The 25,535-nt window shown below is 36.8% G+C and overlaps 1 protein-coding gene across 11 annotated transcripts in view; it reads left to right on the top strand.

Moving 5' to 3' along the window:
• SLC9A9 (solute carrier family 9 member A9) overlaps positions 1 to 25,535 on the top strand; it is a 703,484-nt gene that overhangs the window by 446,283 nt on the left and 231,666 nt on the right. The window lies entirely within an intron of this gene.

Below are 25,535 nucleotides of genomic sequence, written 5' to 3'. Positions count from 1 at the left end.
ATTTACCTGATTCTTGAAATATTACCATCTTTTAATTACTATGAGCTTTGGTGTTGTGTTTCTTTTTTTTTTTTTTTTTTTTTTTTTTAATTTTTTTTTCAACATTTTTTATTTATTTTTGGGACAGAGAGAGACAGAGCATGAACGGGGGAGGGGCAGAGAGAGAGGGAGACACAGAATCAGAAACAGGCTCCAGGCTCCGAGCCATCAGCCCAGAGCCTGACGCGGGGCTCGAACTCACGGACCGCGAGATTGTGACCTGGCTGAAGTCGGACGCCTAACCGACTGCGCCACCCAGGCGCCCCTGGTGTTGTGTTTCAAAATTATCTGATAGCTGATTTAATTTTCAATGTGTAAAATATGGGCTTTTTTCCCCATGAACAGAACTGTTTTGTTTGTTTTTTTCAGGTGAAATCTGGGCAAGGCAATTATTACACTCACTTTTTACTGTGTGAAATCTTTAATAACAAAAGCTTTTGCCACAGCTTTGAGAATTGTTACAACTAGCAGTATATGACCCACTTTTTTCATAGCTGCTTATGTTAGGAATTGCATTATATTTTAGACAATAGGTTAGGTGGACTAAACCCAGACATTTATTGCATTGCAGGAGAGATCTACATTATTATTTTTGAAAAATATGCATAATAGCTCTTCATAAATGTTCACCTCATTAACAAAGAAATGCCATTTCCCGTTAGCTACAAAGACCTTTCCCTGACAGAGGCACATTTGCTGCAAATGGTCTGTTTGAATTCTTTTTCTCCCTCTCTTGGATACATTTTTTAAATGCCTCTACCTCCAAAAGATTCAAAGATATGTGGTATTTAAAGATGCAAGGTTTTTTCTTCATGGTTATGCATCAGTAACACAACAAAGGTCAGCTTTGCTATGTTTTGCATATGGTGTGCTCATACATCTACTTCTATCTGATTAGCCTCACTCACTGCCTTTTCCCAGATTTCAGTGTATTTGTCCTTTTGAAAGCATCTTCTGCTGGGTTGGATCCCTGACTTTTTTGAATTATTAACACCTGGCACAATGCTGCCCAGAAGTGAGAAAATAAAAGTGCCAAATTATCCTGTGTATCTCGAGGTCAGTCTATACACAACCTTGGCACCTGGGAAGTAAGGGCAGGTAGTGGACAAGAACGGGACATGGGCTCTCAGCTTCGGTCTGCTTCTGCACTTGTGCTGTTTCCCTACACAAAAGATTCTTCTCTTTTACTTTTTACTATTTTAAAGCTTTTTTTAAATTTTATTAAAAAAACTTTTTAATGTTTATTTTTTTGAGAGACAGACAGAGAGAGAGAGAAAGAGAGAGCATGAGTAGGGGAGGAGGGGCAGACACAGAATCCAAAACAGGCTTCAGGCTCAGAGCTGTCAACAGAGCCTGACACGGGGCTTGAACTCAGGAACCTTGAGATCATGACCTGAGCCAAAGTCAGACGCTCAACTGCCTGAGCCACCCCGTCGTCCCTTTAAAGCTTTTTTTTTTTTAAATTTACTATGTCATAGGTGATCTTCCAAGCCATGATATAGATATACTGCATTAAAATGAAACTCTTTGGTATATGCTAACAACAACCTACATCATTTGGTCTTGTTTTTCCTACCATTTCTCATCATTTACACCCACACACTGTATTTTATAGAGTTAGGCTATAAAGAGGAGATGAGAAGGACTCAGTAAAGAAAGGTTTGTGTAGACTGCCTCTTTTCTAAAGATTTTGAAGACAAGCTTCCCACATATGATGTCTACCCTAGTTTAGTGCGCCTTCCAGCAAGAGGATGGACTGTGGACTGTTTGTGGTTTCAGCTCCTCTATATCCTCTGGTTTCAGCTCCTGCATATCCTCATCTGAGTCCCTGTCCCCAAAGGCATGAACAGGTGCTCTTAGTGCTCTTTTGAGGATAACTCAAATAAATAAAACTCAGCGGAATTCACTACAGGCTCTAGAGTGTTAGGGGCAGAGACCAGGAAAGAAGAAGTTTGGGGATTGTGGTTTGCTTTCTTGCCAAGAGAGCATTCAAAATCTCAAGAGCTGAGTGGGACCAGGATGCCCAAGGGGAGGCATGAGGGTCAGGTGAATCAAGTTCATTCGTGAATGGAGGTAATTTTAGCTTCTACTTCACAACACCGGGATAATAGTACTCATACCGTAACAGTACTCACCAAATAGCTATTGATGAATGAATAGGATTGTTGTGAGGATCAAATTAGCTTGTACCCATTTGTTTTTACAGGGTGTTTGTGGCACTATATGCATGTTAGGTTTTGTTTTGGTTATCTTGTTTTGTTTTGTTTTGTTTTGTTTTTGAGTGCTAGAATTGGGGCTTATAATTACATCTTGCAGCTTAAGCTTCTGGTCTACAATGGGATTATCTTATTCCATTAAATCAAATTTAAAATGGTAAAAGAAGACAGGTTGACCTAGGCAAATCCTGAATCACGTTATGGTAATTTTTCAATGAATTTAGTTAGAGTAGCTACCAAACTGAAGGTGGTTAGATGAGAAAACATATAGTGAATAACACTCTTCTTAATGGAGTAATGAGAAGCCAGCTCTGCCCTTTAGACAGCTATCTGGTCTGATTCTTCTGTCCCTTTTTTATGCATTGCAACAACTATTTGGATAGCGTTTTTGAGATTTTTGGTGGACTTGAGGAAATGTGTGAGCACTTTTTCATCTGGTCATTAAGGAGAAGGCTTGACTAGATAATATAACTTGAATATTTTACTAATCATGATAATTCACTAGCTTATTCACCACTTGTAGTTTATTAGCCTCAACTTTCTCAATTCCTTGAAGGCAGGTATTTATTCTCTTCCACTCACACAGTTCATGTTACCAACTCAATAAACACAGACTGCAATGCACCATAAATCTGAAGTGCAGCTGCCTTTCTGAGTTCTAAGAATAGGTGATGTTCCAGTTAGACTGCAGGAGAGCATGACTCCAGGTTTACACTCCTCTATCCTGGAGTTGGGCGATGGGCAGTCATCTTTTCCCCTTATTGGCAAGTCAAAACAAAGTAGGGCACACCTTGGACAGACTTTTCTTTTGCCAAATTTCCTAGAAATACAGCATCAGGTATAGTTTACAATCTTTCTAGTCTCCTGCTTGTGAAGTCTTCACTTTTTAATCTACATATCAACAACTTTATGTAGTGTAGTACTTTATAAATACCATACAATTTTATCTGAATATAAAGTGCTTTATAAAATGCTATGATTTTTCAGTCTCTCCCTAGAAACCAGTAACATTCGTAGGTCTCAGAGTCCTTGGAATTGAAGGCTATGACTTCTGTCTTCTTCTCTTCGTTAAAGTTTACTTTAACTTTTCTTAAGAGTTAAATTTCCCTGCTCTAATGTGTTCATCTCACCCAAATATAAAAGTATCCAACAACAGCATTGGATACTAACAAAATCCATTCACAGATCTTGTCATAGGATGATACTCCCTAAACAAAACAAACAAAAGGTCATAATGCCCTTGTTTTGTCTAAACCTCTGAGGAGGCTGACATGTCAAAAACAATTAAAACTTCTTTTTAGTAGAAATGGGGCCAAAATGCTTCAGATGAATTAAGAAATTCTCTATGTCTTTTTCAAAAGCCAAGATGAATTTGGACTGCATCTCCTTCTTGTGTTTTTATAAAATAAAATTTTTTCATTTATGTTATGTGTGTGTGTGTGTGTGTGTGTGTGTGTGTATTTGTTTTTTAACTATCTCAGTGTTGTGGTTCAGGCCATAAGATGCTGACTTCTTTCCAGAAAGGCATTTGCCACCCTAAAATAAGATGCTGTGATTCCTGCTCAAGAAGCTTGGCTGAGTCTCTGAACCTCAACGAGTTAGATTATCCAGGAGTCTGTGCACCTCGTTTCCAAAGTCTGTCTCCTCCCTCCATGGTCTTGGCTTGCTCCTTCTCATCTTTAAGACGCATATGTTCTCCTTCGGGCTTTTTTTCTTTCTTTCGTTTTCTTTAGAGTTAAGGTTCTTGCTGGCTTCATATTTCTGTCTTGTTGATTCTCCTGACTTATGAGTCATAAAGATCAACCAAAGTAAAGTTAATAAACTCCTTATTTATGAAATAGTCCAATGCCTGGTACACAGTCTGCTTAAGAAATATTTGTTGTCTTTTCTTTCTTTTGATCTGGAGGGACAAAAAAAAAATCTAGAGGGAAGTTAAAGTATAGAAGTCCCCTTATACTACTTAGCCCCTTTATAGCCATTTAGGACTTTCTACAAAGTTAGATCGTATGAAATTGCTACTAGTTGATGGTTTGGGCCTACAAAAATGGCCAATTTATATGATTAAATCAATATTGTGCTGCTAAGCAGTGGATGTTCTATTTGTAAAGAGTTCTCACACTCGTTAGTAGGGTAATCAGCCAACAGTTTTCCCAGTAATAAGGGGATCCTAGGATATGGGACTTTCAGTGCTAAACCAGAAAAAGATCCCAGAAAAGTGATACTAGTTGGTCACCCTCTTAATTACATGGTAGTAAAATTCTGCTTTCTATGCTTTATTGTTTCTTAAATGCATAAAGAAAAAATGTCTTAAACATCATAATAATATAATAACTAGTAAGATTTATAGAAGACCTACCATGTGCAGACACCTGAATTAATTTAATTCTTCCAATAATTAATTCTATGAGGTAGGTACTAATCTGTCTCCATTTTACCAGTGGAGATTAAAAGGAGCAAGAAAAGCAAAGTAAACTGACCAAGGTCACAGAGCCTGCAGCACAGAGAAGGAAGATGAACAAAAGGAACCTGGGTCTAAATTAGTGGTCAAAAGAGGAATACTAACTCTCCCCTTCCTTGAGTGTCTATATTTTCTACAAAGCCTGCCCATGGACATGATCCTGGAGGAAAAGAAATGGAAATAGTTTTCTCTATCTCTCTCTGGCTTTAGTCTTCTTCCTTCTCCTCCTGCTCCCATGCCCTGAGTATCTAGCTTTGTTGTAGCCAGTTAGCCTTGGCCATGCCTCAGCCTGGCCCCAGCCTGGTGACATTCCTCTCCCCTTGTTCCAGGTACACACTGCCCAGCTCTTGACATGAGGTGCCATTCTCTTTCCTGCTAAGCCTGTCCCACAGGCTAGACCTATGGTGCCTGGACCACAACTCCCCACAAAACAATTTCATCTATGGCCCCCTCCATTCCTTGGTTCTGCCCTCACTGGAGGTCCAGAGAGGCAAAAAGTTAAGAATTGGGAGGTGGGCATGTTGCTAGATCTTAGAAGGTCTTGAGTCTTGAATGTCACGCGAAGGAAGCGGTTTGGTTTTTGTTTGATAGACAGTAAGAACCCAGCTAAGGTTCATAAGCTGTGACATGACTACATCTGTGTTTTAGAAAGATAAGATGGAAAAAAAAAAAAAAAAAAAAAAAAAGAAAGATAAGATGGAAGATGGACTGACTCAGGGAGTCCATGGGATTGTCTTTATTACATGAGAGCTTATATTTGTCAATTCTGAGTCAGTACTGCTAAACACATACTGTGTGGCACCAAGACATCTACTCAAATTAAGTGGAAAAAAATCAACCTAATCTAGTTACTTCAGCTTTGTGATGTTTTCTGATTTTTACTTTTATGAACCAATAGAAAATTCTAGCGCCACACACACACACACACACACACACACACAGTCACCCATCAATTAAACATTTTAGTCATGTGTTGGAGCTTACTATACTCCAATACAGCAAATGTGTTTAGTTAAAATGATAGTTTATTAATCTAATGGTAAAGACTAGAAAGAAGCAGCTGGAACACATTACATGTTATCTGTGAAAAATGGCTTAAAAATGGCAATATTAAATCTATGAAAGAGAAATACAGGTGCTGAAATTTGTTATCAAGCTATCTTATCACTGTTCACTATATGCTTGTGGATTTGTATAAAATCTCACGGACACAGTTTCAGAACTAGACATATAAAAACCTACTTTAGGGGTGCCTGGGTGGCTCACTTGGTTAAGCATCCCACTCTGGCTCAGATCATGATCTCACATGTTTGTAAGTTCGAGCCCCGCCTCAGGCTCTGTGCTGACAGCTCAGAGCCTAGAGCCTGCTTTGGATTCTGTGTCTGTCTCTCTCTCTGCCCCTCCCCCACTTGCACTCTGTCTCTGTCTCTCAAAAATGAATAAACATTAAAAAAAATTTAAGAAAACCTACTTTAAAATAAGAAAATATTGCCTCAAATAATCCTGATCCTTATTACCAGGAAGATTTGTGTTTAAGTGAATACAACAGTTATCTATGCATATGTCCATGCTACCCCAGGGGTGCCCAAGCCCCTCCCTGACCAGAAGCTTGATATATATTTCAACACATAAAATAACATATACTTTGCCCTCAGACTTCCTTTTATGCCTTGATAAGTTCAAGATCCTTACAATGGCTGCCAAGTCCTAATATTTCAAAGACTGTCTACATTAATATCTTTCAAAGCCCCAAACCCTGGCAAAGAAGAAAAATTGTTTTTGAATCTGCTTCAAGAATTAATATTAGAGAATAGGAGGTTTTCCTCTCAGCAAATTGAAGCTGAATAAATTGTTCTCTGTCTCCTTAGAAATGGAATTGATTGCTGGAGGGGAGCGCTGCTGTGAGGAGGCAGGGTGCAATGCTGGGGAGGGGGATGTGCGAGCTGAGAGGGGCCTTTGTTCTCTAAAAATTATTGGCAGGTCTGTTTCTCTAAACCTGGTGTGGATGCTAAAATACAGGAAGTAAGTATATTAGCTTGGAGTTACATTAAAGACAACTGGAATTGCTGGGCAATTACTGCCTCTTTTCTTTTATTACCGCATGCCCACAGAGCAGCCTGCTCCTGAGCCTTCCTGGGCGGCCACTCCTCGCTGCTATGACACAAGTGAATTGAAACAATCCTGTGCAGAGGTGCATTTCAGTTTTTCCCTTGAAATGAGAGAACAAACCCAAGAGACTTTTCCTTGTGGTGTTTCTGGCAACTGCTTTGCCTACTTACTCCCTGCCCCAAACAAGCAGGGATTTGTGTTTGGAGGGCTTGGTGTAGTCCCCCCCCAGCCCCCTCCACCACCACCGTGGGTTTAAAACAACCATCAAAGCTACCTGCCGCAAGGTTTCAGTGATGGCTATGACTTCATTATTTTTTTTCTATTTATAAAAACTGCATAATTTTTGTAGTAAATTGGTAAATATGAAACAGAATGATGAGCTAATAGAAAACCCTGCTGCCTAAAAGCAACCAGTGTAATTACTAATATTTTGGCATTTTTCCTTCCATCTTTCTGAGCTATTTTAATTTTGTCAAGGATAAAACTGTGTGTGGACAAATTTGTATCCTGCACTGTTTGCTTGACAGTTGTAACCCCAACATTTGCCTTCAGTTCTAATTCTTCTTTCTTTTGTCATGACTGGCCAAACTTTACTTCTCTTACAACCTGTGGATTTTTATCGTTTCATTCTATCTTATTTATGCATCATTTTAAATCTGGTTCCACAGCAACTCATCTGTACAATCTAAGTGAAAAAGTACATTTTAAAGGGGTACACTATTCCTCAGTAGTCACAGGCACAGAAATATGCTGTAAGGATGTGTTGATGTTTGAATTCTAATTCCTAGAGTAAATGAAGAAATGTTTCCCTAGGAGACTCACAGGGCAAAGAGAAGATTGTGGGAAGATTTAGAAGATAAGACTTATATGCTACTTCAGCATTCTAGAGAAAGCATCTATCAATAAGCTGATAGAGCCAGAGTCCTCGCCTGTCACTTGTTCGCTGTGGCATCTTGAGTATGTGAACCTCCCCGAGCCACAGAGGCCTCATCTGCAAAATGGGAGAAATAATATTTAGCTCACACAGGGACACTGTTTAGCATATCATTGATGCTTGCTAGAACTCTGTCCTTATGATTCAAGAAGAGGTCTTTTCATAATGAATCTGTGTTCATCTAAATGATAGTTTATAAAAAAAAATTATATTTCCAAAAGCCTTACAAATGTGAGAACCAGTTCCTTAATTAACTGCATCCTCTTTTGGCTAGCACTTTATAAAGTAAGTAGCCCATATTTTGCCCAGGCTGACAATTTCTTCTGACATCTGTATGGTATTCAGTATACGTGTTCATCTCTGTCAAGTACAGATGTAGATTCTTAAGAGATCTAATTCCATGAATTGGTCATAATGGTAGGCACTCTGGAAAGTCCATGCAGTTGGTGTAGATACAATTTGGGGGACTTAGTTCAAAATATATGTGCATAAACTGTTTCTAGTCCTCTCAAGCATTTTCAAAACAACTATTTACGTATAAAGAAACTACATGGTCACTGCACGTTCTTCCCTGCTTATTAAAGCTGATCCCTTTTTCCTCTTTCTGTGTGTTCTGCAATCTCACCCTCCCTGCCTTAAGCTTGACTGAGACAGTGAGGCCATCAGTTGGATGGGGACTCTGTTAACCTTGACCCCCCATCTCATTTCAGCCTCTATCCTTTTCCTCTCCTGTGTTAGCAAGGACTTGGGTCATCTTCTCTCCCCTTTGTATCTTCAACCTCTCAGTCCCTTCCACAGCCCAGTTTTTCACTGTACACAATGGATACATTCTTCAAACCTCCTCTTCACTTGGTTTCTCTGAGACAGTCAGTCCCTTCCTGATCTCCCTCCTACTTTCTGGTCTTCCCTTCTCAGTCTTCCATCTGTTCTGCTACAGCATTAAAATTTACATTCAAAAAGGACACCAAAATCATGTCCTTTCAGCATAGCAAAAAAATAAAACATTACCATTGTATTTCATTGCTTGACTTGGGTAAAAGACATTCAAGTCTTTCTTCTTTTTATATAGCTTATGGGGCAGAAGTAAAAATAAACATGTATGCCACCAAAATTTCATTCCTATCTCCTTACCTGCTTACCTTCAGTATACACAATGTTATCATAATTCATTGTCTTTCAACAATTAACAATTGAGAATATGCTAGACATCGAGGGGATTATAGACAAATATAATGATAAGAGTTATCCTTCATTGAGCCCTTCATGTTTGCCAGAAGGTTTAAATATTACAAAGAGGGGTAATTACTGGGGTTAGCTTTGAGTTTTGATAAAATCAATTATATAGCTTTTTAAATCTGTTCATTTGTTTTTCTAAAAACTAAGAAAAATATGAAGTTCTTCAAAGTTTAGAAGTTTTATAAAAGGTAAAAATAAGACACTCTTATCTATATTTTTCATTTCAATTTACAAGTCATTTTTTCCTACCTCACAAAATCATGCACCTTGAAAGCAAAGATGAGCATTATTTTGTGAAAATATATTTAGAAAACTAAAATACTGGCTTTTTGCTAGTCATTCCTAAGACCTGTGGACTAGGGATTTCTACATGATTCAGGAGGTGCTGAAGATGTGTCTCCTTGATAGCTCATTAATGATTGCCATCTTCTCTTTTACTCTCCATGGAATTCTGGGACTGGAAGAGAACCTGTTATGTAGCCCTCATATAAAATAAGCAATGACATGAAAACTAAATGAAATCTGAGGAGGCCTAATGAGAATCAGGAGGTGTGTGTAATGAGGGTCAGGCAATATTCCTAATGAGAAGTTAAACAAACTCTTCCTCTTCTTTTACCTTTTTTTTCCATTTTTCAGGACAATGTTTAAGGGTGTTTTACTGAAATTTTAAGCATATTTCCACTTACACTTTCTTATATCCTCATATCCTTTCTTATATCCTTATAGATTTCTAATATGGTGAATATAATGGTGTGAAGTGGCAAGATTGTATCATAGTATAGGTAGATCCATGGGACAGGGTTAAAGTAGCACAGAGAAATCCTTGGTAGATCTGGTTGTTTCTGGCCCAGATTGTTTTATAGGTGAGTTCTATCTGATTTTCAAGAAATGGATCACTCGATTTTATACAAACCTGTCAAGAAAAAAGACAGAGGAATGGTCCCTCAAATCATTTCATGAAACTACTATAATATTCCTGAAATCAAAAGTTGTCAGTGGCAGTAATAAAAAATGAAACATACATGCCAGTCTTACTTATAAACATAGATATGAAGGTTATGAACAAAATATTATCAAGCCAAATTCATCAGTGTGGAAAAAAAATACACTCTGACTGAACTGGGTTTATCCTAGCAATTCAAGGATACTCTTAATATTACAATATTGTAAGTATAATTTAACACGTTAACCAAAGGAAAAAATCTCAGTAGATATAGAAAAAACATTGAATATAAAAGATTCAACACTTATTAATTATAAAAATTCTTGGCAAAGTATAGAAGGGAAGGACTTCCTTTATCTGATAGAACATACCTTGTAAAAACCTGTAGACAACATCATACATGGTGGTGAAACTTTAGATGTGCCATCCCTTTTATATCATTTAAGATTCTCCTTTTAGAGAATATATGTTTTGGTCGTTTTCCATATTTTTTATTTTAAGCAATGAACATCCTGATATAAATCTATGTATACTTGTCATGTTAGTTCTTTAGGATAAATTCCCAGAAGTGGAATTGCTCCAATCAAGGTTTTATGAACCATAAATTTTATTATACTTCCCTAAATTTTCATGTGGAAAAAAATGTGCAAACTTACAGTGACACAAAGCACTGGGAATTCCCCCCTTTTATCGATTTTATTCATTCCACAGGTATTTATTAAGCATTATGATATGCTAAAGTCTATGCTGGGAGTTGGTATTCAGTGACAAACACCACAAATGTGGTCAGTATCCTTCCAGACCTTACAGATGAGTTTTGGGGTCATCTGTGCATCTTCTTTAAGAAATTTCCTGTGCATGACTTTACTCACTTTTCTAAGTAATTGGTTTGGCTGACTGGAAGACAAGATTCTAGGATATTCAGAATCTGGAGGATAAGGAGTTCAAGGAATTAGATCTTTTTCATAGAGTAACTGTTTTCCAAATCAAAAATAGAACACATGGTGGAAAAGCACAATTGTACTTAGATGGGACAAAAGAAAAAGCATGTGAATATAGGTCAGTCCCCAAAACTTTGAAACATATGACTTCTTCACCCATGGAAAGTGGAGGAAGTGCTATATACAGAGAGACTGAAGGGCATAAGCCACAGACTACATCATTTCCCTAGTTATTCCTTGAGCAGACCCTGCAGTAATTTTGATCTGGGCTATAAATGGACTCAAATTAAACTCAGAAACCCCTATAGAGGAGAACCCTCAATACCATTTATCATTCTCAACCAGCAACTTTAACTTTAAAAAATAATACAAAACTCAATGCTAATAAGATAGCAAACTAGCTTCAACTGCTGGCTCCTTCATCCCAAGTCAAATCTGGAGAAACTACATAATAGAGAGGAAACATAGACCTGAGCAAGTTACAAAAATTTTAAGAATACCTGGAGAGGCCAGAGGTGGTCATGAAGTGGTATGGAGGATGATCACACCTGGACAAGAGCCAGAAGCAGGAGTGGGAAGAAAGATCAGTTAGAGATTTTTAACTTGTACATTCAACTCTTCTCTTGAAGAGTTGCCTCATTGCAACCATCTAGAGCATCCTCTGTAGTGTCAGGGGTAGCATGTAGGCAGTAAAGAAGTTGATGCAAGTGCAGGATGACTAGGTGCTCTGCTCTTGGGCACCCTTTTCTCCATCTCCTGTGTCTCCAAATCCCCAGGTTGATTGAAGATAACCTAGAGAGATCACCTCTTCCCAGTGTTGCTTCATTCTAAAGATTTAGGGGTAAATCCCTGACAAAGAAATAGCCAGAGGAGTGAACCCAAATCAATTTTGGGGGGTGATTAAAATTTGATGATGCTGTGGGTGTTCTCGACCCAAGAACTCATCTCCTCTCATCTCCTCCCATCTCCTAAAAATCACTGGACATTCTAGTGTGCATATGGGCCTTTCTTTATAATGTTGGCAAATAAGATTGACCCTGAGAAGATATGAGATTATAGGCTAAAATAACAAGATACCCTATAAATGCAACTACTATAAAACAGAGACCAAAATCTGGATGACATAGGCCACATGAAGCAAAATTATTGGGACAGACCAAGAATTTTAAAAAGGCATAATTAGAATCCTTAAAGAGATAAAGGATATTAGTAACATGAAGCAAGCACAGGAAGTTGTAGGAAGAACCAAATGGAAATACCAAATATAAAAAAAAAAAAGTTGAGTGTTGCCTAGATGGCTCCGTCGGTTAAGCGTCCAACTTGAGCTTAGGTCATGATCTTGCAGTCTATGAATTTGAGCCCTGTGTCAGGGCTCTGTGCTGACAGCTCGGAGCCTGGAGCATGCTTCAGATTCTATGTCTCCTTCTCTCTCTGCCCCTCTGCACTCATGCTCTGTCTCTGTCTCTCAAAAATGAATAAATGGTAACAAAGGTTTTTTAAATAAAAAAAGAAGTTGAAATGGAGAAGGAAAAGACACTACTTTGATCCAATATCACTTAATGGAAAAGTCAAAGAAAGGAATCATATAAAAAAATGACACAAATACCTCCAGCATTTAATTATCACTGATATAAATGCATGTTTGCCAATCTTTTGATAAAGTCAATGTGTTTTCTTTGAATCTGAGAGTTCTAGGTTGTCTTTCTTGCGCACGCGCGCACACACACACACACACACACACACACACACCCCTAAAATGTACCTACCAGAACTTCTAGTTTCTATTTCTGTGTCTTTAGTTCAGAGCAAGAATTCAAAAACATTGGCAAGGCAATATAAGCTAAGAACCCTTCTATATTTAGATATATATTTTTGCAACATTTTACAGTTGTCCTGCTCCCTACTCAGTTAGTAAGGTTTTCTAAGCAACTAAATTTTACCAAGTCTTTTCTACACATTTAACTTAGTTTTTTTGAAAAATATCAACTCTTTCTTTCATATTCATACTTAATGAATCTATATAGTTAAATTATATATAGTTTATATATATATTACATATATACAAATACACATTTAAAGCAGAGATAAATTGACTTTGAAATAAGTGGGATTGACCCTTGTTAAGCCTAAAATTCACATGGTGGGGATAGAAGTGACCTGGGCATCCTGGAGAGTAACTCAGTAGCCATCAGCACTTAGTGTGCAGAAGGCATAGATCATTGTGCTTTACAGAAGGAATGGAGGGTTAAACTACAGAGTGGCAACTGATGAAGAGCTTTTAGTGCACATCTATAATAGAGTCTTTCCCTCTATATATGTATTTTTTTTTTTGCATAGCAACTCATCCCGAATATCATCAAAAATACATATATAGCCCAAGAAAACTTTCTGAGGGATCTTTGTGGGTTACTTTGAAGTACCTAAACAGTTCAGAACAAGAATAAACTTAGCTCCAAACCACCAAAATAAGTCAAAGCTAAAGCTCTCATTCAGATTGATTTATGCATGCATGGTTTTTATGTGAAAATATAAGTGTCTTCCTTGAAGCAAAGAGAAATGCATTCTTGTACCGTGATAATTCATAATTTTTGACGTTAGCTATATTGTCAAGGATGTGCGATAGTTTCAATACAAAGAGGCTTTAAGGAGAAGGGCTTTATAAATCTTACTGAAAAAGAAAACTCAACGAAGTTTATCAGTGTACAATAAGAGTTTTCTCGAGTTCAGTGTAAGTACTGACAATCTATATCCACTATATTTTAACTGTCTATTACAAAGAAGCAAGTCAAGCAAACTTAATTTTCATCAAATAATGATTTATTGATATTCGTGCCTTCATAAAAATCATTTGATAGCTGTTATCCAATTGAATGGCATTATTCAAATGTCATATGCTTTTTGTCTTTCATTTTCATTGATTTCTCTGATTTATAAAGACCCTTTCACACTCTCCAGTTTCTCATCATGTTCAGCAGAATCAATATTCTACTCTAAACTTCATTGAATGCTTTTCATTCAATGAAAGCCTTCTATTGAATGCCTTTCCATATTCTACTCCACCATAGTTCAAAAATTGAATTCAAACTCTTTTGCATAATGAAAATGATTTTTAACCCTTAGTTGTATATGCATTAGACTTAAAATCATATTGCAACACACAAGTAAAAAATCCGTATCTCTTTACCTTCTAAATTAATAAAATATCTACTCCCATGCATTGTTCCAAAAAAAAAGAAATTAGTGTTCAAGTTATTTTCCCTCAAAAATATGAAATGGGGGAAGGATGGTAAAAAATTTTTCTGAAAACTTATGATTACTGCTATACCCTTACACACAGTAGTATATTCAAAATTAGCTAATTTAGAAAGTTTGTCAAAGGAATTTGAATGTGGTCAATGCACTAGTATAAATGACAGTGCTTATTAGGAAAAACGTACCATGAAGCAAAGAGGTTCTTGAAACTTTCAAGCTAGTGATACTACTAAGTGTTATTCCAAACGCACGTTTCTACTTCTGACTCTAAAATAGTGAAGGAAAGCTTTTTTCAATGAATACTTACTTGATTCTAGCTTTTTGCATTTGTCCTGATGTTCTTCTTTTTTTTAATTAATTTATTTAAATTCAACTTAGTTAACATACAGTGTGGTATTGGTTTCAGAAGTAGAACTCAGTGATTCATCATTTACATAAAACACCCAGTGCTGGGGCACCTGGGTGGCTCAGTCGGTTAAGCGGCCAACTTCGGCTCAGGTCATGATCTCGCGGTCTGTGGGTTCGAGCCCCGCGTTGGGCTCTGTGCTGACAGCTCAGAGCCTGGAGCCTGTTTTGGATTCTGTGTCTCCCTCTCTCTGACCCTCCCCCATTCATGCTCTGTCTCTCTCTGTCTCAAAAATAAATAAACGTTAAAAAAAATTAAAAAAAAAAAACACCCAGTGCTCATCCCAACAAGTACCCTCCTTAATACCTACCTCCCATTTAGCCCATCCCCCCACCCACCTCCCTTCTAACAACCCCCACTTTTTTCTCTGTATTTAAGAGTCTTTTATGACTTGCCTCCCTCTCTGTTTTTATCTTATTTTTCCTTCCCTTCCCCTATGTTCATCTGTTTTGTTTCTTAAATTCACATATGAGTGAAACCATATATTTCTCCTTTCTCTGCTTAACTTATTTCACTTAGCATAATACATTCTAATTCCATCCATGTTGTTGCAAATGGCAAGATTTCATTCTTTTTGATTGCTGAGTAGGATTCCATTGCATGCACATATACACACACACACACACACACACACGTATATATGTATATATATGTATACACACACACACACACACGTATATATGTATATATATGTATACACACACACACACACACACACACACACACACTCCACATCCTCTCTATCCATTCATCAGTCAGTGGACATTTGGGCTCTTTCCATAATTTGGCTATTGATAGCACTGCCAAAAACATTGGGGTCCATATGCTCCTTCAAATCAGCATTTTTTGCATCTTTTGGATAAATATCTAGTAGTATTTTAATGCATCTTTCTCTGAAATAGCTGATAAAAAGCAGCACTTAATAATGTCCTTGATCCTAAGTATTTTTGTTTGCAACACTTTCATCAAGAAAATGGAGTGGCATGGAAAAATCAAACACAGCTCATGACATGTGGGGCTCAGTATTCCTTCTGTATGCTTCCAGTGGTAAATCTTCATATAGTAAGAGCACATTGTTCTCATGGTGGATGCAGAGGTGTATCCACAGCCATGTCGTGGGAGGCTATCGCTTAGATCACTAGCAAGACCTGGGAAATTGGTACACAACTCAGAGACCTAAAAAAATGACATCATTAGAAATCTTCCCTTTTTGTGTGTACATTCTTCATACTCCCACTCAAGAAAAAAATTACCATTGGCTAACTACAAACGATAAAAGGACACACAAGATGAATAAGAAAGGAAATTCATCATAGCTAAATGAAAAAAGTTAAAGAAATGGAAATTAACCTTTAAAAAATTTTGATAATGTGTGAATTTTTCATACCAGTACCTAATATTAATAGCAATGTTTCTCTTGGTTTATTCATTAAGAGAATTTTTTCAGCGTGGTTTTAATTTCTGCCCAGAAAATATATTGTTTCAGCTAGTTTTCTTTAGCTAGTATTTATTGGCAAAACAACAGAGAAACTAATTATGTTATGCCACGATTTTAATTTTTTTTCCTAAGGGCCAGTACTGTTAGATTTCCTGAGACAATCCTTCTAGAGAACACTCCTTTGATCCTTTGAACATAATTCTGGTTATGTAGCCCCCAGCCCAGTCTTTGCAGTTATTCTACACTCGGGGTCCTATATGCCAACCACAAACTCCCAGCAAAATGTTTATTTTCAAGACTAACAAGACTGTGGAATGAAAACTGGCAGTTGCTGCCTAAACTGTAGAATTGCCTACCACTGCAACGATTCTGATAGAAATCCCCTTTCTGCTGCTAGAGCAAAACAGTATGCAATAAATAATACTGTATTTGACTTTTTTTCTATGAACCCAAGAAGTAGAAGTGGAAGAAGTAGTTGAAAGTGATAGAGAACCACATTTCAGCTCAACATAAGGAAGGATTTTCTAACAGTTATAGATGTCTAAAAATGCCATTTGCTTCCTTGGAAAGTAGTGAGGTTTCTGCTTTTGGCAGTATTCAGTTACATGCTGAGCAGCCCCTTGACAAGAATGTTGGAGCAATCAAGCATTGGCCAGATGTCTGCACATATATTATAAGGTGACTTTATCCTTGAAATCTTGTAATCCTATATTGTGGGGTGTGTGTGTGTGTGTGTGTGCACGTGCACGCGCATGTGCGCAATTCATCAAAATAGATCTAAGCCCAATCTTATTTGGGGGCAAGTATTTCTGATCAATATCATGATAATCACTCTGCGAAGTTGCATACTAGAGGAGCTATTCTTAACTTAGTAGTGTATTGACTTAAATAAAACCTTACAAACTCAGTACTTTCACTTTAATTACCATCCCCCACAAAAAAGAAAAAGAATCAAAAATGGAAAACCTCCAGAAATAAGAATACTATTATCAGTATTTACTGGCTAAAGTAATTTAACAAGTTCATAGAAAATATCCTTCCCCTTAAGTTATAAGCTCAAGGATTTCAAGAAAATCTGGCTACAGTATTTATTCAGTTTAATGAAGCTGAATTCCTTGTAGCTGTAACTACATTTATTTCCTATATTAACTTTACTTACTTAATGATGCCTATTCATCTTCCTAAAATGTGTTTTGTTGTGTTTTTATAGGCTGTGCTTCTGAAATTCTCATGTTTTTAAAAAGTCAAATTAAGTTTAAAAGAAGAATGAAATTCAGGGTATGGGAGAGGGCTGGGTACCAGCCCAGAGTGCATAGGGAGCCCAAGAATTCTCAAAGAAATTTATGACAAATTAGAAACTCTCTGAACACTTAAGTGGTATACCTCCTCCACTTCAGAGACTTTATAGTCCTAAACTTAAAGAATCTGATCTTGGAGGGGTACCTGAGTGGCTCAGTTGGTTAAGCGTCTGACTTCAGCTCACATCATGATCTCATGGTTCATGAGTTTGAGCCCCCTATCAGGCTCTGCACGGACAATATGGAGCCTGCTTGGGGTTCTCTCTTTCTCTCTCTCTCTCTCTCTCTCTCTCTCTCTCTCTGCCCCCACCCCACTTAAGTGCTCTCTCTCTATCTCTATCAAAAATAAATAAGCTTAAAAAAAACTAATATATATACATATATGTACATATATATATACACATATATATACATACATGTATATATATGTATATATGTATGTACATATATGTATATATACGTACGTATATATACGTACGTATATGTATATATATGTATATATAATCATTACATGCAAATTTCTCTAGGATTGGAAAGGAGTTTTACCTTAACATTACAACTGCAGGGCAAAAGTTTTGTTTTCACTTTTTGATTTTTTTGGTGGGATTGGTTCAGGTGACCGGGTGGTAGTAGACATTGGGAGAGGATAAGTATCCACCACCTCAAGTTACCCCCTATTGTTTCCACTAGTTGGATACAAAGAAATTTACCTTTCAGGTTTCTTTACTTAAAAAAAATGTGGTCAGAGTCACAGATACCTTCCTTGCCAACCCCCAGAGTTGCTCTGATGATCCAACAAAAAAGTATATATTAAATATGCTTTGAAAACTCTAAGCTGTTATAAATGTTCACCAATACTATTGTTAACAAACATCTTGCTTCCCCCAAACCTGAAACTCACATAATGGAGAGACAGCCTAGTCTGGCAAAAGTGGTGTGGGCCTTGAAGAAAACTTAAGATAGCTCAATTTTTCCCTTTGTTGTGTTTTATGTGGGCAAGTACATTAATGCCATTGAGTACAGCTTCCCCAACTGTGAAATGGAAATAAGATTATCACTTTATGAGTTTTGTTGTCGTTATAAAAAAACTGTTAAAACATTTTAAAGTACATAAAAGTCTTTAACACATTCCCTAGCATAATTTAAATCCTAAAAAAATTAGTCCCTTAGTATTATTACTATTTTAGAAGTAGTAAAACTGCTTTTATTACAATGTCCTAAATTTAGAAGAATCTCAAAGGTTTGCAGTTGTACTTATATGTAATTATAAATCTTTAGCTTCATAAGAGAGGCTACACTCTGGGAACCAAGACCATGACTGGAAGTAAACCCTTTAGATCGTTTACATCCTAGTGGTAAAGATCACAGGTCTTCAGTATCATTCAACTCCTATGCTACCTCTAAAAGCCCATAGAATTATGGGGTTAACCATTAACAAATTTCCTCAGGACTGGAGCTAAGCAAATATTAGAATCTCAGGAGGAAAAGTTTATAATTCCAGTAAAATATATTATAATGTTTGCTTTCAAATCCTCCAATGCAGGAATAAAAATTATTCGCTTATACTCCAGCTTGTTCAAAATATAGGTATACCCAATAGTATATAAAAAATGAAATCTGAGATATTCTCTAACGAAAGGTCCCAGTTAGGAAGAAAGACAAATTTTAAAACAAACAAACAAAAAATTAATCCTGGGCCAAAATTATGGAGAAAATAAAAGGACATTTTTAGTTCTTCCTTCTCTTTCATTTTTATTAGTTTTGTAGCTTCTTTCACATCCCAAATAAAATGGATTTCAGCATATTACGTGGAGAAGTAGAGGCAAGTAAGTAAATGGTGTCAAACTATACTATGCCAAATAAAAGTTGTGTTGAGGAATCCATGTGAATTTAATTGGTATTAGGTAAGCAGAATGCAGTACAGGGCACCACTGTAATATTTCTCTGTGCGAACCAGGGTAATATGGTAAAGTTTCATTCTTTTACCAATAGGAGAAAAATGCCCATCAGAATTAGTGATGTGATTTTATAAAATAAGTATGACTTTTTTTTTTTACTTTCTAAGTATAGTAAGTATCTCATACTAAAAAATTTAACGTCTAGGAAGCCTTCAGAGAACATCATTTGCTAAATTGTTTAAGTTGTTTAATTAACATATGAATGGTTACCGTGAACCTTCAGAGTTTTTAAATACTGATTGCCCTCTTATGTAGTTTCAATATTTCCCTAGTCTTTGTGGTATTAACTTGCTTTTTATTTTCCTGAAGAAAAGCTTTCCTAAGCAAAGCTAACTTAAGTTGGATCCTCTCCAAAAGCACACAACTGAGAATTAATGGAAATAAAACAAATGTTGTTTACTGTACTGGATAAATAAAATGTTGAGTTAAGGTTTGTTTGTTTTGTTTTTTCATTGACCCTGAGTGAGGACAAAGTACATTTGAGGTTATTCATAGTGAATACTGAATCATGAAATGACTAGGTTGGTTGTTGTTGTTGTTGTTGTTGTTGTTGTTGTTGTTGTTAGTTTGGAAATGGAGTTTGGGTTTTGGTTTTTTGGGGTTTTTTTTCCCCTCCAAAATTGACCAATAAATCTATTCCCTCAATAATTAACTACTCCCATCCAGACTCAGGCAATGATGTCCTAATGGTCAAATTGGTTGCTTCTGTCAGCATGGTCTTACCATAGATTCTCCTTTTGAAATGCCTTCAGGAGATTTTTCGTGTGAAATAAAATTGAATTCACCCACACGTTTTCATTAAGTGCCCCAAGAAGGAAATTATGAAGCCTGTTCATTCAGAGGAATGTTGCCACATGATATAAATAGACAAAGGAGTGCTAATCAATGCTGCTACACTGCTATGAAAGGAATCTTTTTAAAAATGCTAATAACTATCTACAATTTAAAATAAGTGAGTCTATCAGATTGTCAAGGTTTTTTTTAAATTGGTAAAAACTACTTTTGGCAAGTATGTGGGGAAAGGGCACCCTCTGCATCATTATTAGAGATGCAAACTGGTATATTCTTTCTGAAGAGCAGACTGGTATTACGTTGAAAAATTAACGTATACCCTTCAACAGAAGTAGCTCATGTCTAGGAATTACCAAAGGAGTAATCACTCAACTGGGGAGAGCTATTGTACAAAGGTACTCAATGCAGCATTGTCTAAAGGGGAACAATCTGGAAACAACCGAATGTCCAATAATGGGTACAGTGAAATAAAATTTGGTAGGAAAATACAAAGGGATATTGTGCTGCCATTAGCACAATCCAAATCCATATCCAAGCCATATCCCAAAGGGATATTGTGCTGCTTCAGATCCTCTGTCTCCCTCTTCTACCCTTCCCCCTTTCACACATTCTCTTTCTCTCTGTCTCAGAATAAATAAATAAACATTAAAAAATGAAAAAAAAATACTGTATGATCATCTTAATAGATGAAGAAAAAGCATTTGATTTTTTTTTAATATCTATTCCTAATAGAATAGAAGGAATTTATTTAATCTGTTTAAAGGGTTTCTATGAATTTAGTAGAGAAATCTTGAAAGTTTTTCCTTTAAGACTGGGAATAAGACAAAGATGTTCCATCACCACTTTTATTCTGCACTGAACTGGATGTCCTGACAAGTATAATCAGACAAGAAAAAAAGATGCAAAATGTATAACAAATGGAAAGGAGAAAAACAAAATATGCTTATTTGAAAACAACATAATTGTGGAAATCCAAAAGAATCTACCAAAAAGCTATGAGAATTATTGAATAAATTTAGTAAGGCCCTGAATACAAGATTGGTAAAAAATTAATTGTATACATGTATCTAGCAACCAACAGTTAGAAAATGAACTTTGAAAGGGGTATCATTTACAACAGTAACAAAAAAAAATCTAGGAATAAATCTAACCAATAATATGTAAAAATCTTTATGCAGAAATTACTGAGAGAAATGAAAGAAAAACAAAATCCTTATAAGGATATGTGATGTTCATGGATTTAGGTTTCAATATTCTAAACATGTGCATTCTCTCCAAATTTCTCTATACATTTAATCCAATTCCAACTAAAATGCCAGTGGGTTTTTGTTGTGGAAATGGACAAGTTGATCCCCAATAAGTTCAGATGGCAATGTGAGCAGGCAAAAGTATTAATTCAAAAACAAAGCAACAAAAGCCAGGTGTTGACAAGAACGTGAGCCAACAAGGACTGCTGATGGGAGGTGCAAATTGGAACTACCAACCTGGAAAACTGCTTGGTGCTGTGTCCTGACAATCCCATAGGAATGCAAACATGGATGTACAACAGCAAAATTCATCATAGCCTGAAACGGAAAACAACCCACATGTCTATCAGTAGTAGAATGAATAAATAAACTGTGGCATATTCATATAATTTTAAAAATGAGCTACTTCTATACGCAACAACATGAAGAGTCTCACAGACGTGATGTGGAGTAAAAGAGGACAAATACAAAAGAATATATATTGTCTGATTCCATTCACGTGAAACTGAAGGAAAGGTCATGTGCAATGACAGAAGTGCTGATAGCAGTGCATTGGGGTGTGGAGTATAAGTGGGAAGGGAATTGAGTAATTCTGGGGTGCTGGTAATATTCTCTTCTTTAATCTTAAATTGTAAATATGTGATTTATACACTTCTAAGTGATTAAGCATAAAAAACATTTTTTAACATGCAAAAATAATCAGGAAGATTCTGAAGAAGGTAAAATATGGGAAAAATCTAGATCTATAGAATATTACAATGTATTATGGATCTACATTAATTAAAAAGAGATGGTATTAGTAGAGGAATAGATAACAATAAAAACAAAGAGCAGACCTAGAAATGGACCTAAATGGAAAATGGAACTTCTGTATAATGTGTATATAAACAGTTACTTCTAATTTTGGTCAGTGCTAGATTTCAATAAACTGAGTGACTAAATCAAGTTAAAATCCTGAGTTTTCCAACAGAAGCAAATCTCCAAAACAATTAATACCATGAGTCTCCATGTAAAATGTATAGGGCAAATTCCCATTATGTCTCAACAACCAACAGAAAAAGAAAAAAACTGACTTACCAAATACTTTTTTTTCCTTTACATGTGAGGAATAGATTAAAGTTGGGGGTGGGAGCAGGGAGGAGGGGTGGGCAGGGACAACTGATTTTGTTGCTATCTGAAAAAAATCAAAAAGTTGATCACACCCTTTACTTTGTATATTGAGTCAGAGAGGTGTTTTGTTAAACTGGTACGGGATTGTAAAGGAATATACATATCATTTTAAGTGATAGAAACCTTACCTCAAACCAAAAAGTGATTTCTTGGTCTTTTTTTTAAGTTTATTTCTTTATTTTTGAGAATGAAAGAGCATGCACAAGTTGGGGAAGGGCAGAGAGAGAGAGAGAGAGAGAATCCCACAGGCTCAGCACTGTCAACACAGAGCCTGATGTGAGGGTTGAACTCATAAACCTTGAGATCATGCATCACCTGAGCTGAAATCAAGAGTCGGATGCTTAACGAACTGAGTCACCCAGGCATCCCTTGTTTGTTTGTTTGTTTGTTTGTTTGTTGGGTTTTTTTTTTTTACCATCAGTACTTCATTATGATGTATGTTCTAGCCAGTAAAATTTGAAAGAGTAAAAGAAACAACATATAGGAACTGGAAAGAAAGAAACAAATTCTCATTGTTTATATGTATATGTTATCTCTGTCTACTTAGAAAACCTTAAAATTGTCTACTTCAGGTACTGAGAATACAGGGAAAAAATCATGTTTAAACTGGCATGTTGCAGAAAATAGGTAATAAATTTTTATCTTTTTGTTTCATTAAACATTGATCTACAAATTTATTTGTCATATCTTTTTTTTTAATTTAAGTGCTAGTTGACATATAGTGTAATAATGATTTGAGGAGTAGAATTTAGTGATTCATCACTTGCATATAACACCCAGTGCTCATCCCAACAAATGTCCTCCATAGTGCCCATCACCCATTTAGCCCATTCCCCCACCCAACACCTCTCCAGCCACCCTCAGTTTGTTCTCTGTCTTTAAGAGTCTCTTATGGTTTGACTCCCTCTCTGTTTTTATCTTATTTTTCTTTCTGTTCCCCTATGTTCATCTGTCTTTTTAATTCAAAAGTCCAAGGATAGATTTTGCTTTGGGAGAGGTCGAACACAGATTAAGCAGTGTCATCAGGACATGGCTTCTCTTTCAGAGAGCTATTTCCCCTTAATCACAAGGTGACTAACAGCAGCTCCTGGCCTGCATCCTACTTTCTCACACAGTGAAAAGGTGGGGGTGTTTGTCCCAGCATTTCCTGCCAAGATCTCACTGTACTTCTTTGGCTCTGAATGCACCACACCTATTTCTGCACCAAACATGCTGACTAGAGAAATGCGTTGATTTGAGTGGTTTAGTCCTAAATCATATATTCTATATCTGAGTATGGAAGTGTCAGCATGTGATCTGAGAGTGGGGAAGAAGAGGGATCCCAGGGAAATCGGGGTGTGACCACCAAGAAGAAGCCAAATGGATGCTAGATGGCGAAATGTCCTCTCTACAGTACTTGGGATGGGGACAGGAGAAGAGACTCTATGAATTTAATCTTGCATGTGTTTATTAATGTTAGAAACTGGATAGCTGCTATGAACTGAATGTTTGCACCCCCCCATCCAAATTCATATGTTAAAGTCCTACCCCCTAGTGTGGTGGTATGTACTGGTGGGGCTTGGGGAGCTGATTAGGTCATGAGGGTGGAACCTTCATGAATGAGATTCATGCATGCCCTTACAAGAAGAGACATGAGAGAGATGATCTCTTTTTCTACCATGTGAAGACACAGCAAGCAGGCTGCTATTTGCAAACCAGAGAGAGTTCTCACCAGAACCTAACTGGCTGGCACTTTGATCTTGGACTTTTCAACCTCCAGAACTGTGAGAAATAAATTTCTGTTGTTTTAACCACCCAGTATTGTATTTTGCTATGACAGACTGAGCAAATGAAGACAGTGGCCAAATCTCGTTTTCTGCAAAAGTAAAGATATGATGAGGTAGCAAAGTGCTCCCCATCCCCTTTATTTTCTCCCATGGTTTTAAGTTTTTGGTGGTTATTTGGGTGACAGTGTTTATTAAGATGAGCAGGCCTAGAATGTGAAACGAGTCCTCAGGATAATTGATGATCACTGCCACTGAAGAAAGACCATCTTGTACCACAGGAGCTGTGTCTTTTTTAATCCTTTATTTCTATTACTGGCTTTAAATAATGTTTCTGACAAGATTCTGCTTTTCTTTCTGTCAACTGTCGGTAAGCAGGTATTGGGCATTATTTGTGGGGCCGTAAATACATTACATGAAAAAATAATGAGTCCTTAAAAAGTCAAGAGAAATGCCTCCAGAGACATTTACCTAACACGGTGATTTATGTAGGTCTGAGAATGAAGTTTCAGAAACTTCCAAATGAAAATTCTGGAACATAAGCTAAAGTCTCTTCCAAATATGTGTTTGTTGTAGCCTCTGGACACATTTCCCTTTTACATCTAATGTGGAAGCTGGAGAACGTTTTTCATGTTCAACTTAAATTGTTTAGTTAATGATCTAAGAATAACTCTTGGGAGCATCCTTCTGCATAGCATGTTATTACTCCATTCCTTTGACTGAATTTGATGTATCTATTGTGTTCTCATTGCATAAACTGATCCCTGGGATTAATCATTTTCTTTTTACCAGCTAGAAATTGTAGACATTTAATGGATATACCTACATCAGTCAATTTAATGAGTCTCATTGTCTCGGGTTTGAAATATACTGATCATCCTGATATTGAAATATAACTGACATTCATTCTTATTCCAAGTTTTCAAGTTTTCCAAGTTTGTCCCTCCTGCCTACCTGAGGAAGGCAATCTAGCTAAAACTTTTTTTGAACAGTTTTCAGGGCCTAGGAACTCAAGTGCATCTACTGAGTAATGTCAGAAGCAGCCACACCATCTTTGCAACCTTTCCTAAAGTACACCTTAAGCAGTCACTGAGTTTCAGTTTTAGAGCAAGGAATAGTCTTTCATCCTTGTAGGAACTGTTCTATGAAGGATCATGATGGTTAATATACCCAGGTATATCTCTGGCTGCCTTGTAGCTGGAAAGGAAGATGGGATGTTGACATGGCTGCCACATCTGTCCCTGGGTAGAGAGCCAGGGTAGAGTTAGAGGGCCTGACAGGGTAGTCAGGGGGCCTGCACCCACCCCTCCAGAAGCTGCACACACAGATAAAAGA

This window comes from Neofelis nebulosa, chromosome 5 (assembly GCF_028018385.1).
Source record: "Neofelis nebulosa isolate mNeoNeb1 chromosome 5, mNeoNeb1.pri, whole genome shotgun sequence".
Classification (NCBI taxonomy): domain Eukaryota; kingdom Metazoa; phylum Chordata; class Mammalia; order Carnivora; family Felidae; genus Neofelis; species Neofelis nebulosa.
The sequence above is the reverse complement of the archived record's forward strand: the minus strand, read 5'-3'. Positions and strand labels throughout refer to the sequence as shown.